Source organism: Betta splendens, chromosome 3 (genome assembly GCF_900634795.4).
Source record: "Betta splendens chromosome 3, fBetSpl5.4, whole genome shotgun sequence".
In the NCBI taxonomy this organism is placed as follows: domain Eukaryota; kingdom Metazoa; phylum Chordata; class Actinopteri; order Anabantiformes; family Osphronemidae; genus Betta; species Betta splendens.
Window position 1 is genome coordinate 17,325,883 of NC_040883.2, and position 18,201 is coordinate 17,344,083.

Genomic DNA, 18,201 nt, shown 5'->3' on the forward strand with positions numbered 1-18,201 from the left:
AAACTACTGTAACACTAAGGGCTGGTCATCTGCACTGTAGCTGCCATTAGGTCATGGCCTCCCCACGTCCCACCCTGATTATTACCTACCATCACTGCTGAAAGCGCTGCGGCCGCGCCTCCGTCTTTGTGTTTGTTTTTTGTAATTGCGTTGGTTCTATTCTGGTTGTGATTCTTTGCTTTCAAACGCGGAGCCGCTGTAACGAGCCAAAGCAATTTCCCTCTGGTGCTAATACAGTTTTCCCGAATCTTGAATTGAATCTTGAAATGGCTCCGCGCACGTTTCCTCCTCGCTCGGCAAAATAAATGAATAAAATCTGGTTTCCATGAAAGAACGCAGGACCTCCGAGGCCTCGCGGGCCAATTACAGCCCAGCAGACAGTCAAATGACTAACGACCTTCTGTTGGTGGTTGTAAATGACATAACACTTCCTGGTTACCTTCCAACTCACTGTATATAAAACATAAAAACCCACGTAACACAACGCAGCACACCGGCCGTTCCACCGCGTTAAACGCATTTGCCGTCTCCTCTTTATCCCCACGTTCTGCCATTTCCCTGCAACAATCGCAGCAGCCTGATAACGCGTGCACGACGGTGGACGATGCCCTGAGCCTGAACCGTCTATGTCTCTGTCTATACTGTGTCTGCGTCTCTTCTCTAACTCTTTTCAGCGTTTGAAAGCACATATGACGGCCGGGCCTCATTTTGTATTGCTACCTTTGCTTACTCCCATCCAATTTCCTGCCAAACGCCCAAGAAGGTGTGCTGTACAGAGAACAAGGGCAGAGATGGAATCACCGAATTTTAAAGTAAAATGAGGTTCAGTGGTGTAGGACACTATAGGAAATCTAATGAGATTACCATTAAAAGCACAAAGGACACTATGTAGCTGAATAATCTTCACAGACCTTTTTACCTATTAGGTAAATCGAGGAAATTAAAACCATCTGTCAGTTTTACTATTGCGCCTACAGAACACTGGAGACCATTGTTTTTGTTTTGACCCTTCTTTCTCAGGTGCAGGTTTGTGTCCTCTGAACGTTCTGGCGCATTATCATCCACCCTGTGCTCAAAACACCTTTAAAACCAAGGACACAGCGACGGGAAATCCCAAACATTTCATTCATTTCTTATAAAACAAGGGGTGAAATGTGCAGGTCATCCCCTTCGATCTGCTTCTGCACTTCTCTAATTCTCTTCTTTTAAAGTGCAATAGGTTCCGTTCACCTTTTCTGGGTTTCTGACAGAATCTGGTATTATCTTGCATGGCTGCTGCCCCCCCCCCCCCCACACCCCCCACCCGTCAGTCTTTGGTGACCGCAGCTAGCTCCTGTTTCAGTAACATGCTCTCCTCCAGTCTGAGGGACATGGTACTCCACCACGCCCGCACACATGACGCTAATTGATCTTGAAACCCAAGAGTGGCGCAGTAAACAGATTGATGCTCGTTGTCTGTATCACAGAACTGAGGGTTTGTCGAAGACACAGATGGAGTGATGATTAGACGAGGAATTAGTTCAGCCCAGGTGTAATAACTCATAATGGTGAGTAATGATCAGGTAAATCCTGCATTTAATGCAGTCTATTTGTTGAAGAGATGCATTTTGTGTATGAAACCCACATATGCAGCCACAGTTTGGCTTCTCTTCAGAATAAAAATAGCATGCATGACTTTGTTACCTCCTTTTTTCTTATTGCATTTACAATGCACAGCGCTTCCCCAGATTGCATGCAGTGCCTGTCATTGCGTTCCTGGCAGCTGTCAAAGTTTGCACCATGTTATCTTTTGAGGAGACAACTCTAACAATGGGAATGGATGAGAAAAAAACCCAGAATGTAAACAGAAACATAAAAGTGCACAGATGAAATGCATTTCCTTTTATTTGTGGCAAGTTTCCCTATGAATACATCACCTTATCAGCGACACGGAAATGGCCTTATTATAGTGCATTGGTCGGCGGCTGCCAGTAGGTGTTGCTGTAAGTCTGCATGTGAATGGGGCTGGGGTGAGGGGGGCTAGGGCGACAGGTGGGCAGGATGGGGAGGGGGTCCGTGGTGCAACGGACAACAACGACAATCAGATCTGTCCTCACATGAAGCGCTTGTTTCCCATATTTTCCATTTTGCCAGTTCCCTTGGGTCCAGTTCAGTGAGTGATGTGAAGCTACTTATGCTCCGTTTTCAATTACACCCACTATCATTACTGTTATCAACAGCCGCAACATGAGCAGCTGAAGCTGAAACGCTCTCCATTACTTTTCCACACAGAACTCAAATTGAAAACCAAGCGATTTGCTAAAATCTTGACAATATGAAAACGCAGTTAGAATTTTTTTCGACTCATTTGAGGCTTGTTGCATATCTTAACCACGTTCGTAGCAAAAACATCTTTATATACTGTGCTGGAGCGACTCCATGAATCTTTCTGCAAATTCTCCGGCTCCAACTCATCACCCTGGCAGATAAACGAGCACACAGCTGTTCACAGGATTATTATGTGCTGATTCGTCCAATCACTGGCGTCTACATGTGACTGAGTGGATAATATACATGTTTCTCAGCAAACAGAACAAACAAAAGCATGTTTAGACATTTCAAGAGACAACTGTATATATTCAATTAAAGTAGGTGTGGAGTATATTCCCTGAACTGTAGACACTAAAAGATAAGTTTTCAATACTTAAAGTTCAGGTGCATCTTCTTCTTGTTGTACTTTTACACAGTCCTCATTCCCTGTGGATATCAACCTGACACATCTGCATAACCAAAGTACCTCCCGTACTGTATTAGATGAGCTATTTTACACAAGAGAAAATTCCCCAAGTAATGTTATACTTAGTGCAGAGACTGCATTAGTGAATCATTAGGGTCAAAGTACTCCAATCTGAGATCATTAGCTGGAGGGCTTGCCTACAGTGTACCGCTGTGAACTCCATAAGAGGCTTAAGTCTCCTCTTACATTATAGAAATAGCTATGGCCTTCGCTTACCTTAGTCAGATAATAATAATGTGTTCTAAAACAAACAAACAAAAACACATTTATTTATTTTTTAACTACACTAATGTACAGAATGTATTTATGTAGAGTGGAGACATACAGTAAGCAGAATACTCCACCTGCCAGCGGCCAGTGAGCTCATGACAGCTATTTGTTTTATGGAAGATTTAGTGGAACCACAAGATCTAATTGTCCAAATCATCCAGTCAGTGAAGGGATCTGCGTGATTAGGGCTGACGTGAGTCTGACTCAATGTAAGTCTTTATGTCAAGAAATGAAGGAAAAGTTAATATGATTTATTTTTGTTTTATTTGAGCACAACAGGTTGAAGATGATCTCTGAGCTAAATCAACAATGTTAATGTTCACTCCTCTTCATATGAATAATGACAATACAACAATGTGATTAATACATCAACAGGATACCTTCCACCAAAATTGTAGTTTTATATTAAAAAATCATTAATTTCTACTGAGTCTTAATTTCTCTGTCAGCGAAATCCTTAGGCTTATAGTTATTCCTCCACGCATCCACTGCCCTCTCCTCCCTAGTGCCTGGTGTGTGCTGTCCCTGCCAAGATCTGAAACATTATCACAACAGGATGTGGGCTGGGATAACACAGAGAGTGCTTCCTCTGCAGTGCTGGTCACCTGGGAGATTCTTCAATTATCATTGCATTTTAATGTAACTTCTGAGTCTGAGCTCGGAGGGTTCAAAACAACCAAAGAGGGGAGGCAATATTGGACATTAGACTTCTGAGAAAATGCAGAATTGATCCCGTTTGCCTTTTAAGTGGTTTTGCAGCATTAATATGTAAGGAATTCAAATGACCAGCTAATGCACCAAAATATTATAAATTGGGTCTGAATCTAATAAACACCAATTAAGAAAACATCAAATAAAAGCTGGCTGCATTCAGCATCAGCTGAATTTACCGATTCCAAGCTGTCGTCAGGGTGTAGCCTGTGTCTGAAGCCAAAGTCAGTCGATGAGTGTTTTTATAGATATCTATTTTGTTTGCTAGTAATTCTATAGGACATATACTTTATAGTGTTTTTATGATGCTGGTCCCCAGTGACAACATGCAATCCGATCTCAAGGAAAGCAGTATTACGTCAGATATTCATTTATTGCCCTTGAACATGTGGATGATAATAGTAGTAAAAATAAAATGTTAATAAAACTAATTTAATCACCAGAGTAGACATTTTATTTTGGGTATCAATGCATATTATAGGGAAGTAAGCTGAACTGTTAAGCAAAAAGTCACAGAGAAAAGGGAAATAAATATGTAAATTAAGAGTGAAGGTTAAAGGTGTAATCAAATCAGAAATGAGGAAGGACGGCACAGAGAGGAGCAGGGGACAGAGAGAGCAAAGGTAGTTGCTGGAGTCATAAAAACAAAATGACAAATCTGAACAGATCTGAAAAGGAGGCTTCTCCAAGGATGAGACTTGACTCACAGGTCTAACTGGTACACGACGCTTGGTATTTGGCAAAAACATGCAATTGGAAAGTGTGAGAAACAACAGAGCAGTAAGAATAGCCTATGTCTGCAATGGAAGAAGTATTCAAAATCCTGTAGGCTTCCAGCTTTAAAAGAAATGTGACATTCTTAAAAAAAACAATCTATATCTCTAAGCATTTTACTAGATGCTAAATACTAAAATGCCCAAGGATTTTGTCCAAAAAGGCAGAAAATGCCCAAAAAAATACACTTAAAATGCATTTGCTTTGTAAAAAACACTGCAACTGTCACTATGACTCATCCAAACATTGACAAAATCATTTAATGATAAACATTTGAGAGGTTTATCATAAATATCCAGAGTGGAGCCCGGGGCACAGAGATGCAGAGTCAACGCAGTCTCTCTGCATTGATAAACGTGCAGACGAGCGGTACAGCCGGTCGAGGCACAAGGCCGCCCATCTAAGACATGGTTCAACATGGTAGTTGTATTTTTTAATTCGGTGCTATGTAATAAAGTTGAGGTTATTTATTTCCGCTGTGAATTCGTGTTGGTCTATAATAAACCTGACTTGATTCTAAAGGACAGATATAATACGTGGGTCCTACGCATTCCTACCTATAACCAGGTGTGTAGACATCTTTGACCAGCAGGGGGCGCGGGACGCCTCCAGAAACAGACCTTGTGTTAAACCACTCTGGTAAAAAGCTTCAAGAAGTTCCAACAACTTCATTCCTCCACCAGTAACGTGAACATCATGTCTACATGTAGTAGCAGTCGACGGGAGATTGATCATTTTGGGACAGGTAACAAAGCTAGCAACCAGGTAAGCTAGCAGCACCTGTTGCTAGCCAAAAGCTGAGCAACCAATTAGCGACGTCACAGGAGGCAGCATTGACGAGGTAAAGGCGAAAATCCAACAAAAGGCAAAATAACACAAAAAACTAATGCGTTTAGTCCTGCTGAACCAAACGTGTTGTTGGTGCTTACAGTATACAGATCTACTATGGAGTCCAACGACAGCACGGACGAGCGGCGCAGTCAAGTAGCGTGGACGTGGGATCATCCTGAGAAAAATGTAAGTTATCGCCAAAATGCCGTTTTGTCTCCAAAGGGTTTGGAATGTAGTACATCATCACAGAGACACGTCAGTCAGTGTAATAAACCGAATCTACTGTAAAACACTGACCATTAACCAGTGCCTGACACATAAACATAATCTAGATGTTTATTAAATCTTTTAACACACTATATCTTCGTCATATTAATCCGGTTCTTACATATGTTATTGATCACATACGATGCAATGGTCATGTTTGGCAAAACAAATATGCCTACAGTATAACATTTAGAAAATGTAGGCAGTGGTTTCTTAAAATCTCATATAAAACATTGGCATTAAAGGGTTAAAGCACTTACTGTACTTAACTGTACAGTAAAGAAGCTATGAGAACATAGAAATCTGTACGCCGCTGATGTTTGAAGCCCCATGTCACATGTGCAGCGAACGTTCATGAGGATCACAGAGTCCACCGGCGAAGGAAGATATGAAACGGTGGAGATAGCAGTAGGCATAAATTAATGCAAGGATTTGCTTGTGCGAGAACATGTGTAGAATGATAACAAAGGTGCTGCTCTTGCTCTGGGACAGCGAGGAGTTGATGCAAATTCAGTATGATAATGACGAACCTGAGAAGAAGAGCAGAGGAGGCATTAAGATGCGTCAGCACCTTTTGTCTCTGTCCTGCACACGGAGGAGAAAGCAGAGTTTAGTTATGGTAACGCTGTCTTTCCTGCAACACGACTGGATTATTGAATCGATGAGAAATAGAAACTCCCATCAGTCCATAGTCAGCTGCATTCTTGTCTGTGCTAAACTTTACTGTGTCCTATTCAATAAGGTGAGAGGTAGTTTACAAGAACAACAACAACACAGTACACTGCCCAAGTTACTGTAGGAACTTTGCCTGTGAACCAACCAAGCCCAGTGTCTGATCTTCTTGGTGGTTTGGTTTTATGGTTAATACTGTAATAGATTTTGTATAAAATAATTCTCTAGCTACATCTAATCTAAATCTAAATCTAAATCCCCGTACTTAATAGAATAGTGTGTGAGGGCTTTAACACCACAATAAAAAGCCTAATCACACTGTGGATAGATAAACTAGAGGCTCTGTATTGCTGCCAACACCTGCCTCCAGGTGTAATATGTTGACCCAGTAATGTGATGTCTTGTGCCATGGAGAAGCATACTATAATGTTATATACTATAGTTACCAATATACAGTATAGCTCTATTGCTTTTATACTAAAATTGCTAGACTTTGTATCGGGATGCTTATCACATCTTCATTCTCTGAAGCCCAGTAAGCACCTACTGTACAGTCATTACTGTGGAAACCAGGATTCTTCTGTAACACCACTCACTTCTTGAAGCTCTTCATCCCAAAACAGCTTCTCCTCAAGCTGTTTTGGGATTTATATGATAATACTGTAGTTATCATTATTGAACTAGTGACTAGCCAACTGAAGCTTATTTAAGGTTTATCATTTAATACAAAGAAAGATTAAAACATTTTAGAAAAAGGAAAACCAAGACTGCACAGTATTACAGTAAACAAATAACGCACATAACACCCTCTGTTTCTCCAAAATAATGGCTTCCAATTTGTGTCTTGCTTAGAATAAAACCCACCCACACATAAACGCATTCATTTGCCGGTGTTTGTATCTATTTTCTGTAGTGCACGGATGATTATTTAGATGTTGCACATTGTAGGCAAAGATGCTCATTATTCTGTTAATTACCCCCATAATACACCGTTCGTGAGACAGACAAGACCGCTTACTTCTCGCTGCGCCACTGTCACCTCCACATCTACACCTCCACAGATGTCAAATGCCAGAACTTACAAGAGGGTTTATGGATTAGCGCCAGTTTGTGTAATCGTACTTAATATCTCGACTATGTGGGAGGAACATGGTCGTACTGTAGACAGCATGTCATGGCACAGAGTGTACTGCTATAAGAATTTGTTGCTGGTTTAATGGATTTAATTATTACCCACTGGCTGTGCCAGATGCATGTACTGTACATACAGAGCATACTGTACTGTACATGAAACAGAAATTTAGATAACCTGCTTCTAAATGGACAAAAAATATATTTTTTAACTTAATTAAAAAGTGTCTGATGTTTTGTTAGCACACAACTCTTGTACAAGACAATAGTCGACTGAAACTAACAATTAAGTGTCCTACATGGCTTGTTTCTTGCTTAAATGCAGAGGAGGCTTTGTTTTTATCTATACCTAGCACGAGTGGGTGGATGCTGTGCTACCCAGCAATGCCATGATCCAGTGGAAAAAAAACAAACACGCAGTGTGAGAGTGTGAGAGACTACAAGACAGCATACTAACCCCTGTAAACTATGCATAAATGCTCCAGGGGTGATATGTGTACGCAAGTGTCACTTCAAATTTGAAGGTGGGGAAACAGTGTTTACTGTACTCTTAAATGAAGCTATAGTTGTAGTGGGCTTATCTTCAGCTGTCACATGTTCATCTCTCTATACTCCTCTGTCTTGCTGTATTGTTACAAATATGCATCATTGTGGAATCATTAAAAATTGGAAAGATCTTCTGCTGCCTACACGAAGAACAGACCCATATTTCATTAAACCCAATGACTCCTATGAGCTTGCACAGCAAATCCAGAATCAGGCAGAAATAAATCTGTGCAGCTCACAGAGTAACGGAAATTGTACAGTGCAACCGGAATATTGAATGTGTACTTAAAAGTAAAAATAGGGCATCAATAACTTGCCACTTCCATTATGCAAAAGGGTTTAGGCTTTTGCTTCACAGGCAATACAAGTAAGAGAAAGACTGAGGGGGGAGGTGTCCAGAGATGGAGTGTTCTTCAGAGATACATAAAGAAGTGCAATCTTATAATCTAAAAGCTGCATTCAAGCATTTTAATTATCAGTGAGCCTTTTACTTACTCATGTAAGAAGTTTGTTTTGCTGTTGTATAAGAGCTTTCAAGCATGAACATGACTTTGACTTGGTCGCTCCAAAATCTTGTTTTGTCTTCTATACAACCTTTCAGAATTGGACTTAGGGGGTTGTTCTGAATTCCTGTTCTGCTGCATAAGGTGCAGTGGAGCTTGAGGTCACAAAATGTTGGCCAGCCATTATCCTTTTTGAATTTTCTGGTAGAGTGCAGAATATATATTTCCATCAATTCTGGCCAGTCATCCAGGCTGTGAAGCTGCAAAGCAACCCCAAAACATAACATTGCCACCACCATGTTTGACACCACTTTTTGATATTAAACAATAATTTTTGAGAGTCAGAAAGCCATTATTAAAATATATACTGCAAACTACCCAAATCTCACCTCACTAGAGTCCCTTCTCTTCTCTTGCCTGCTTTCCACTCTGTGTGCAGGAGCGCCACCCACAGGTAGCAAAGGCTGCAGCACAGATGCCCCAACTGTATTTTCATTTTTTGCTAATCTCACTCACGGCTCTGCTTAAGTGCTAATAGAATGCATCCTGGTGAGTCATTTATACTGTGGCATCTGAATATTTTTTCCCATTAATCTGCAGTATTTTTCACATATGCTAGTTAATGGCTCACAGTGTTGGCCACTGATTTGTCTTCAGACATCCTTTTAATAATCGTTCAGCAGAAGCGCAAACATTAGAGATATTCTTAAAGATCAAACAGATTAATTGATCACTCAGACAGTTGTTCCATTCTACTTTCATTTCATTTCTACATTAATTTTGCACCTAAAACGAAAAAATATTTTGTCCTCTACAGTTAGTTATTTCCAATTTCTGCACATGAATAAAGGCCTTGTTACTGTACTGTACTTACTACATCATCTCTGGTGGCACCTTAGCTGCATTTCTGTCTCTGAATATCCTGTCATGTCTGCAGACACTATCTGATAAAGGCCTTGGCTGTGTGTGTGAGAATGGATGAGAAAGAGCCATATATATTTAGATATATTTTTATTAGTTCACATTCATACTGTATACCTTGAAATGGCCTCTTGTATTATACTGGCATGTGTGGAAAACAATCAAACAAAAGTGCATTTTACTACATCATGGACAAAGTTTAAGTTATTTTGCTTTATAAATATACAAACACTAAATAGCAACAGAAGTTTCAGGGTTAATGGCAGCAACAAAAGTTGCATGGGTAGCCCACTGCATGCTTGATGGCAAAAAGGAAAGCTGTAATGTAAGAAGAGCCCATGAGACTGAAAAAGTGAAGGTAATTACAAAATAAAAGTCATATAGAAGTTGCATCTCTTTGTAACTGCATTAGAAGGAAACAAATGGAGCCTGTAATCCATACAATAGCAATGATGTTATATACCTGTAGTGGATTAAAAGAAAAATAATATTTGATTTCCTTAACATTTTTTACAATGTCATATGCCTGAAATCAATGAGCTGCAAACCCCTTATAATTCAGTTTAGACATATGCCAGTAATATCTGTTGACCTGATAGTGTCTATTGATTGTCTGGAAAAGATAACAACAGGAGGATAAATCAAGGCCTTTCAAATTGACTCTCTCGTGGCTTTGGGATATAAAATACCATGATCCAACTTTATTACAGTAAAAGGAAAGTTGAAACTAAAGCACAATGGTTGATGCTGGATTCAGCTGCATCTACAGTATATTGGCAAATGCCTTCCACATAATACGTTCTGCCTAGACTGGGAAACATATAGAGAATACATGGCCAATAAAGACACAAGTAGTGTTAGATTTTATGCAGTACTTCTACTGTACCATTGGATCAACATTAACACTGCTAGACAAAGTATAACCACTTCTTTGTGCAAACACAAGTTGCAAGCCGGTGTGAGACAGCATTAAGCACTATACAGTAACCTCTGAATGATAACAAGTCCATCAGGGATTCAGCCTGCAGCACCATCCCATCACTTCAAAGCTTCAAAACTTTCAAAACCGCTTACTATGGTTCCAGGGTTTGAAACTCTTGCTTGTTCTAAATTCACATTAATGAAGAACAATGTAGGGATGACACACCTAAAACATCTGCAATAAAGAGCCATGGTATACATAATAATATATATGTATGTATGTATGTATGTATGTATGTATGTATGTATGTATGTATGTATGTATGTATGTATGTATGTATGTATGTATGTATGTATGTATGTATGTATATGTTATATATATAATTAAGATGCCTGTACACTTCGTCTTCGACCTTTGTAACTTTGTAACAGTGCTATTCATGTGGGTTAAATCCACATGAATAAAAGTATATAAAAGTACTAACCTGTCTGTTTATTTTAGGTGAGCTTGCCTTGTCAGGTTCTCAGCTTCAGTTGATCATTATAATGCACAATTATATAAAGCTATATTATTAGCTAGCAACATTTACCTTACTGTTCACAGCTTATTTACACCAAACACAGTATATTACATTTTCAGATACTTTTGGCATCCTTTCACTGCAAAGCAGGGGCCAGATTTTCAGGCAGGAAGAAGAGGTTCACTGGTATTCACTGGTAGACTAATAGTAGTTTTGAATCTCTTGGTTCTTTGCACCACAGAGCATCAGAATTCAGAGAAATGGGCAGGGAGATCACCGTGGAAGCACAGAGCCATTATAAAGCCATTTACCAGACAGCACCCTGTGCAGTAGCAGTATAATGAACAGGGCTCAGCTGAAGAGCTCACTCTCTGAGGAGCAGTACATTTACTACTTCCATTGAAACAGATGGAAAAAACAAAGGATTAGGAATCGTTTGAAACGAGCCCGATCCTAATACATTATGAAAGGTGTTGAAGGGGTGTCGATCACCTCTTACAGCAAGTTTTCTTCTCTTAGCATGAAAAAGAACTGTTGCCAGGGTCAACTCATTTTATTTTCATGGTTTAGGTGTGTCTGTGTTGTGTGATTCCTTTTATGGGCTGGCCTGTGAATTCTAGTGTAGTCAAATCAACTTTTTTTTCTATTCACCCCAGCCTCTTTTTGTGACATTTCTTCAAGAATGTCATACAGTACTAGCTTTGTAGCACACTGCAACTGTTGTAAAAATAACCAAATGGTTCTGAGGTTCTAAATGTTAAGGTCACTTTGGAAAACTAATTTTATTCCATCTAAATTCCACTGTGCATCTCTCTCATCACTGTGCAAAGACACATAAAACTATACCATCATATTCATCTTTTTGTGATAAATTATGCATTACTCATTCTACGATGATTGATTTAATTGTATGAAATGTGTTAATGCATTATAGTTTTACTGTAACATTCATCCTATAATAAGTCAGTTATTAAGGCCTTCATCCCAGTATCATCAGTCAATGTCATCCAGGGATCTTAAAATAAGACGTCCTTATCTAGACTCCCTACCTGCACTGAAGATCTGTGAAGAAGATGTCGGCCAACTCCTTCAAAGGCAGAACACCAGAAAGGCTCCAGGACCCGACGGTGTTTCCCCAACCTGCCCCAGAGTCTGTGCTGACCAGCTGGCACCAGCTGGATCTTTACCCGGTCTCTGCAGCTGTCTACAGTGCCCAACTGCTTCAGACAGTCCACCATCCTGCCCCTCCCTAAGAAGTCCACTATCACCAGCCTGAACGACTACAGACCTGTCGCCCTGACATCTGTGGTCATGAAGACATTTAAGAGGCTGGTACTGGGACATCTAAAGAACCTCACAGACCCCCTGCTGGACCCCCTGCATTTCGCCTACAGGAAAAACAGGTCAGCGGATGATGCAGTAAACCTGGGACTGTACCACATCCTGCAGCACCTGGATCTCCCTGGCACATACGTGTATGTCAGAATACTGTTCATGGACTTCAGCTCTGGCTTCAATACAATCACTCCTGGAATACTCCACCATTAACTGACCCAGCTTGCCGTCCCCAGCTTCCTGACTGATAGGAGGCAGCAGGTGAGCTGGGCAGCATCACATTTGGCACCCACACCATCAGCACCGGCGCACTGCAGGGGTGCGTTCTCTCCCCACTGCTCTTCCTCTTCTATACCAACGACTGCACCTCAGGAGACCCATCTGTGAAACTCCTGAAGTATGCAGACGACATGACCGTCATTGGGCTCATCCAGGACGTCGATGAGTCTGCATACAGACAGGAGGTGGAGCAGCTGGTCCAGTGGTGCAGTCAGAACCAGCTGGAGCTCAAAACGTTCAAGACTGTGGAGATGACTGTGGACTTTACGAAGAACCGCCTGCCCCCCCCCCTCCCCCTCACCATCCACAATAACACAGTGTCTACCATGGACTCAGTCAGGCTCCTAGGGTCCACAATCTCCTAGGACCTGAAGTGCCCCCCCACATACTGTAGACACACATATGTGAAGTCCCACCAGAGGTTGTACTTCCTGGGCTGTCTGAGGAAGTGCAACCTGTCCCAGCAGCTGCTGACCATCTTCTACACGGCCATCATCCAGTTTGTCCTTTGCACCTCCATCACCTCCATGTGTGGTTCGGTTCAGCCACCAAGCAAGACAGACACAGACTGCAGTGGGTGGTCCGGTCAGCAGAAAAGATCATCGGGACTAAGCTTCCTTCTATTGAACACCTGTACCGGACCAGACTCAGAAAACAGGCTGTCAGCATCACTGCTGTCCCTACAGACCCTGCACACAAACTGTTTAAACTCCTCCACTCTGGCAGGCGCCACAGAGCCATAGCCACCAGAACCACCAGACACAGAGCCGGCTTCTTCCCCCAGGCTGTGTCTGAGCTGAACTCTACAGGATACAAACAGCAATGACAATGACAATTTAACAGTATATGTGCAATAACCACTTTCAACCACGTTGAATGTCACATAGTGAGCAACAGTTTTCTTATCGTTTATTATTTGTTTTTCAAAACTATAATCAAAATTGTTTTTATTTTTTTTTCTGTGAGGGAACAAAGACGTAGTCAGACCAAATACAATTCCTTGGTTATCCTGTGCAAACTTGGCCATTAAACTTAGATTCTAATTCTGATTCTGGGAGGACACGTGTTGAATATCCAGATGAGCTCATAGTGGCTAGAACTATTTGAAGGCCCCATCCCCATGCAATCAAAAGTATTAAATCTTGGCGTCATCAACAACCATAAAAGAAAAACAAAAAAACAAAACAAAACACAAACCTAATAAATGCAGAAAAAGTGGAAAATAAAGAAAATTCATCATCTCCATTCGTCTTACAACATACAGTATAACCACATGCATCACCACAGAACTAACCTGACGGTATCACAATACTGGTCTGACAACAATCTTAATCCTGTCAGATGGTGGATCACATGTGTCATTTTAGGCTGCAGTTTGACACAACAAACAATTGAAAATACCTAGAGCAGGAGCCTAATCTGCAATGTCAATGTTTCCACTACAGTATATAAGCATTAATATGTGTTTACTGAGGGCGGCATGGTGGTGCGGTGGGTAGCACTGTCACCTGTGTTCAACTCCCGGAGGCGGCCCGGGTGCCTTTCTGTGTGGAGTTTGCATGTTCTCCCCGGGTTCACGTGGGTTCTCTCCGGGTTCTCCAGCTTCCTCCTACAGTCCAAAAACATCCATTAGGTTGATTGGCTGATTGACTACTCTCCATGAGTGCGTGTGTGAGTGGTTGTATGTCTATGTGTTGCCCTGTGATGGGCTGGCGACCTGTCCAGGGTGGAACCCGCCTCTCGCCCACAGCCATCTGAGATAGGCTCCAGGACCCCTGCGACCCCGCGTGTGGGATTAAGCGATATGGAAGATGGATGGATGGATGTGTTTGCTGAAGCCTAGATCTGAAGCAGCTACAGACAGTCATGATTGGGGTTTCTATGGGCATGTTATGGGCTGTTAATTTCTTCGCAGTCCACAATTCTTGAAGTTGGACTTTTAGGCCTGTAATATTAAAGCATTTGCTATATCCATATTAACATTTTTAAAATGGAGCATGCACTGTAAAATTGCAAGCACATTCTAGCAACATGCATCTGTACTTGTAATAAAGCCAGAAACCTCTTAACTTATTTATCCCCCCCCCTTTTTTTTCCAACCTATTCTACAGTAGCGTGTTCATCTAGCTCTGTTGTTGGGGATTAAATCTGTGAAAGATGTGGGGTTATCTGTCCCTTCAACTCACTAGCAGATGTTACAAAGCCGACACCAACCATAAACATTCATTTTCTTCATTTTTATCTTTCACCCATCTTGGTTTTACTTCTTTGTAATGAAATCAGACATGGTAGCATGATGCACACTTAAGGCAATCACAGAAGATTCCACATATTCCATAACCTACTGGAATTACCCACTTGTTTTTGTTGAAAAATATGAGTGCGCTTTTGCCAGGTTGAAGGTGGTACAAGGCCAGACAACTTATTTTGGAAAAGCATATGGTTCATGTACTACAGTAAATAACTTCAGGTTCAGTAAGGTAATGGCATAGTGCATTAGCCTACTGTAACTCCAATAAATACCACCACCTTTATTTTGTTTGTACTGCTTTATACAACTATCTTCTGTACCATTTGTCACTATGATAGTTTTGAACATCAGACAGCTGTTCAGACAAAAAGGCATTGTTGGATCTGTGATATTGATCATAAATCAATATTACATTACATCACATTACATTTCTGGGCTCTGGCTGTGTATCTGTGTGTAAATGTGTGCTTTCATTCATACAATATAAATATGGAAGTACTGTTAAACATAAATGCACTGTTTGATGTTGAAAAACCTCTGGAGAAATACAGTACTGTAGGCATTCCTATGAAGTGTTTGACTGCTTGGAGGATAAGTTACAGTGAACCACAATCTATGCAATTAAAAAGAAATGAGAAAATAAAATCAATGCAGATCACTTACACTGTGTGGTGACAAAAGACTCAACAAGGGACAACACAGACCTAAATCTTAATTAGCATTATTATTGATGCTGTAGCACAAAGGACAACCCAGTGTAGGTACTGTAGTCTAACTACTGTATCAAACATGCTTTTTCTTCAGAAGTAAATGAATAGGATATTACACACAGTACATATTTTAATAAGACAGCATATGTACATTTCAGGTACATCGAAAGAATAGTTTTATGTCTAATGATGAGGAGACACAAAAAAACAACTAGTTTTATCACATGTCTAAGTGCTTGAGAATCCAAGCTATGCAGGCAGTTACAGTACAGTAGCAGGCAGTGTGTTCAACTGGAAACCCAACTAAGCAGGCCTTCATTAAAATTCTATAAATTGTAATTTGATTTAAAGAGCAATGCATTTCATTCAATAAAGGAACCATTTCAATCTTCACCTAATTGTTCACCACAATTTAAGATTTATGCAGTGTAAGTGTAGTTGGCAAGGGTGTCATTTACTTTACTGTACATACTGTACTGCAATAGTGGTGTTCTGTTTGAATGCTGAGGATATGCAGTAATTTACTTGAGTGATTAGCATCTAGATGGAGGAGCACTTGTATTTGATTTTGATTGATTAATAGCCATATTAGTTAAAGGAAAACTTCACTGATTTTCTATAGGGGTTGACCAAAACGATGTCGGATAATATTTAAGAATGAACGGACACTCAGATTGCTCAGAATTTATTGTTTATTCCCCTGGTAAGGCCCCCTGGTAGAGGGTTTGCTGTGGGCTCAAAAACTACAACTAGTGCTTCCTGGTTTTTTCTGTACCTGCTCCAGCAACAGTCAGACTGAGAGGGGGCGGAGCCAGCCTGCTGGAGCAAAACTGCTCTGTCCGCCATTGTTTTTCATCGCATACACGTACAGCACCAATATTCAATGGCCCAAGGTCCCGCTGTAGATTATTTGACAGCAAGTTCTACAGCACAGTCTCATATTTGTTGTTAGAGTAGAGTACAGCGTCAACGAATTACACTGAATGGAGGAGTACGAGGCTGCCCGTGAGCCATGGGACGGTGTCTGCCAGAGCAAAACACCCGGATCCTGTAACCGACCGCCAAGAGCCAGATGCATCATGTTTCTGCACCAATAGAAGCACAACTGATTCCAGTGCTGCAGTGAATCTACCGTAGCCAGTTTCTCTTGGATCAAGTTGCGGATTCTACAGCTGCCTGTGTGTATTTTTTGTGATCAGTTTTGGGTTACATATGTTCAGAAGAGCTGGAAACTAGCTACAGTAACTAACAGGATGCCATGGACAAACCAGAAAAATGGTCAAACGAGCACTGAGTACGTAATATATTCAACCTTTATTGTTTTAGCTTGCACTGTGAAGCTTGAGTAAAGTTACGAGCTGTTGCTTGTCGTGTTTTGGACTGTCGGGGGTAGCATTAGCTTATGTTGCTAACGCGAGCTTGTGTATTAGCTCTGACTGGCTGGCAGCAAGTAATTCAATATTACTACTTCATTTTGTAGGCAATATCGGCTTCACCGCTGCTGATTCCTCTTGGCTGAAGTTGTGGATTCTAGTGCTGATGGGGGAATGTGTGTGTTAAGGATCATTAGTTTTGTGCTTCAAAAAAAGCAGCAGTCAAAACTAGCTTCAGGAAAGACAGAACAGTGACATTAACACTGAGTAAGTAATATATTCGACCGTTTATTGTTTTAGCTTGCGCTGTGACATTTGAGTAGAGTTATGTGTCAGGTTTCACGCCATGTCCTGTTTGTCATGTTTCACGCCATGTCCTGTTGTCACACTACTTCCTGTTTTATTTTGTAGACTTCCCGTTGCCAGTTCAGTGCTCACTCCCTAGTTCATTCACCCACACCTGTCTGTAATCAGTTAATCACTCACCTGTGTATTTAGTCACCTCCTGTTCCCGTAGTCACTTGCCAGATTGTCGTGTTTCATCAGTGTCGCGTGTTTCTTCAGAGTTCCGTGTTTCGTGCTCCTCGTGTTTTGTTCCTGTTTCGCCTTGTGTACCCTGCCTGACCCTGGACTAACTACTGACCGTGAGTTTTGCCTTATCCCTGCCTGTACCTTTACCGAGCCTGCTTGTGTACCGAACCCTGCCTGGACATTTAATCAGAGATTGCCTGCTCCCTTGTTTACCGCTCACTGAACACTTCCGTGTATGACCTGGACTGCCTGACCCTGCCTTGTCTAATAAACCTGTGCTTTATCATAATCGTGCCTTCGTGCTGTGCATGTGGGTCCGCCGCCTGCCCGAGTCCTGACATTATGAGCTGCTGCTTGAATTTTGGAGTTTTAGGAGTAGTGCTAGCTTATGTTGCTAATGTTGCCTGTGCATTAACTTGGGTGGCAGCAACTCTAATACTAATCAAACAATTCATTTCATCCTTTTATAGGTAATATCGGCCAGTTGCGTATTGTCACAGAGACTCTTGAAAGGGACAACTACTGTTTCTTTTTTTTCCAGCCACTAACAGCAGATGAAAAGAAGAGGGTTTTGCCTAAATGAATGTGCACGACACCGGCCTTTGGCTCTGCCGGACGCCAGCTCTCAGCTCTGTGCTGCGGGCTGCTGGGGCAGCCTCATCCTCCTCCAAACAGTGTAACCCGTCTGTGCTGTACTCTGGCTCATACAACTAACCACGAATATTAGACTCTGCAGTACCTCCAGCCACATGTATGCGAGGAAAAACAATGGCGGACAGAGCAGTTTCGCTCCAGCAGGCTGGCTCTGCCCCGTCAGCCAGACCGTTGCTGGGGCAGGTACAAAGGAAACCAGAAAACACTTGTTGTAGGCTGTGGGC

General features: G+C 41.4%; 1 protein-coding gene across 4 annotated transcripts in view; it reads left to right on the forward strand.

Moving 5' to 3' along the window:
* The first annotated feature begins 5,136 nt into the window (after positions 1-5,136).
* LOC114851904 (glypican-6-like) overlaps positions 5,137-18,201 on the forward strand; it is a 148,928-nt gene continuing 135,863 nt past the window's right edge. For all 4 annotated transcript variants that reach the window (XM_055507307.1, XM_055507308.1, XM_029143783.3 and 1 more), the window contains exons 1-2: positions 5,137-5,372; positions 5,463-5,548. The gene's annotated coding sequence lies outside the window, so the exon portion shown is untranslated. The remainder of the gene's footprint in view (positions 5,373-5,462; positions 5,549-18,201) is intronic.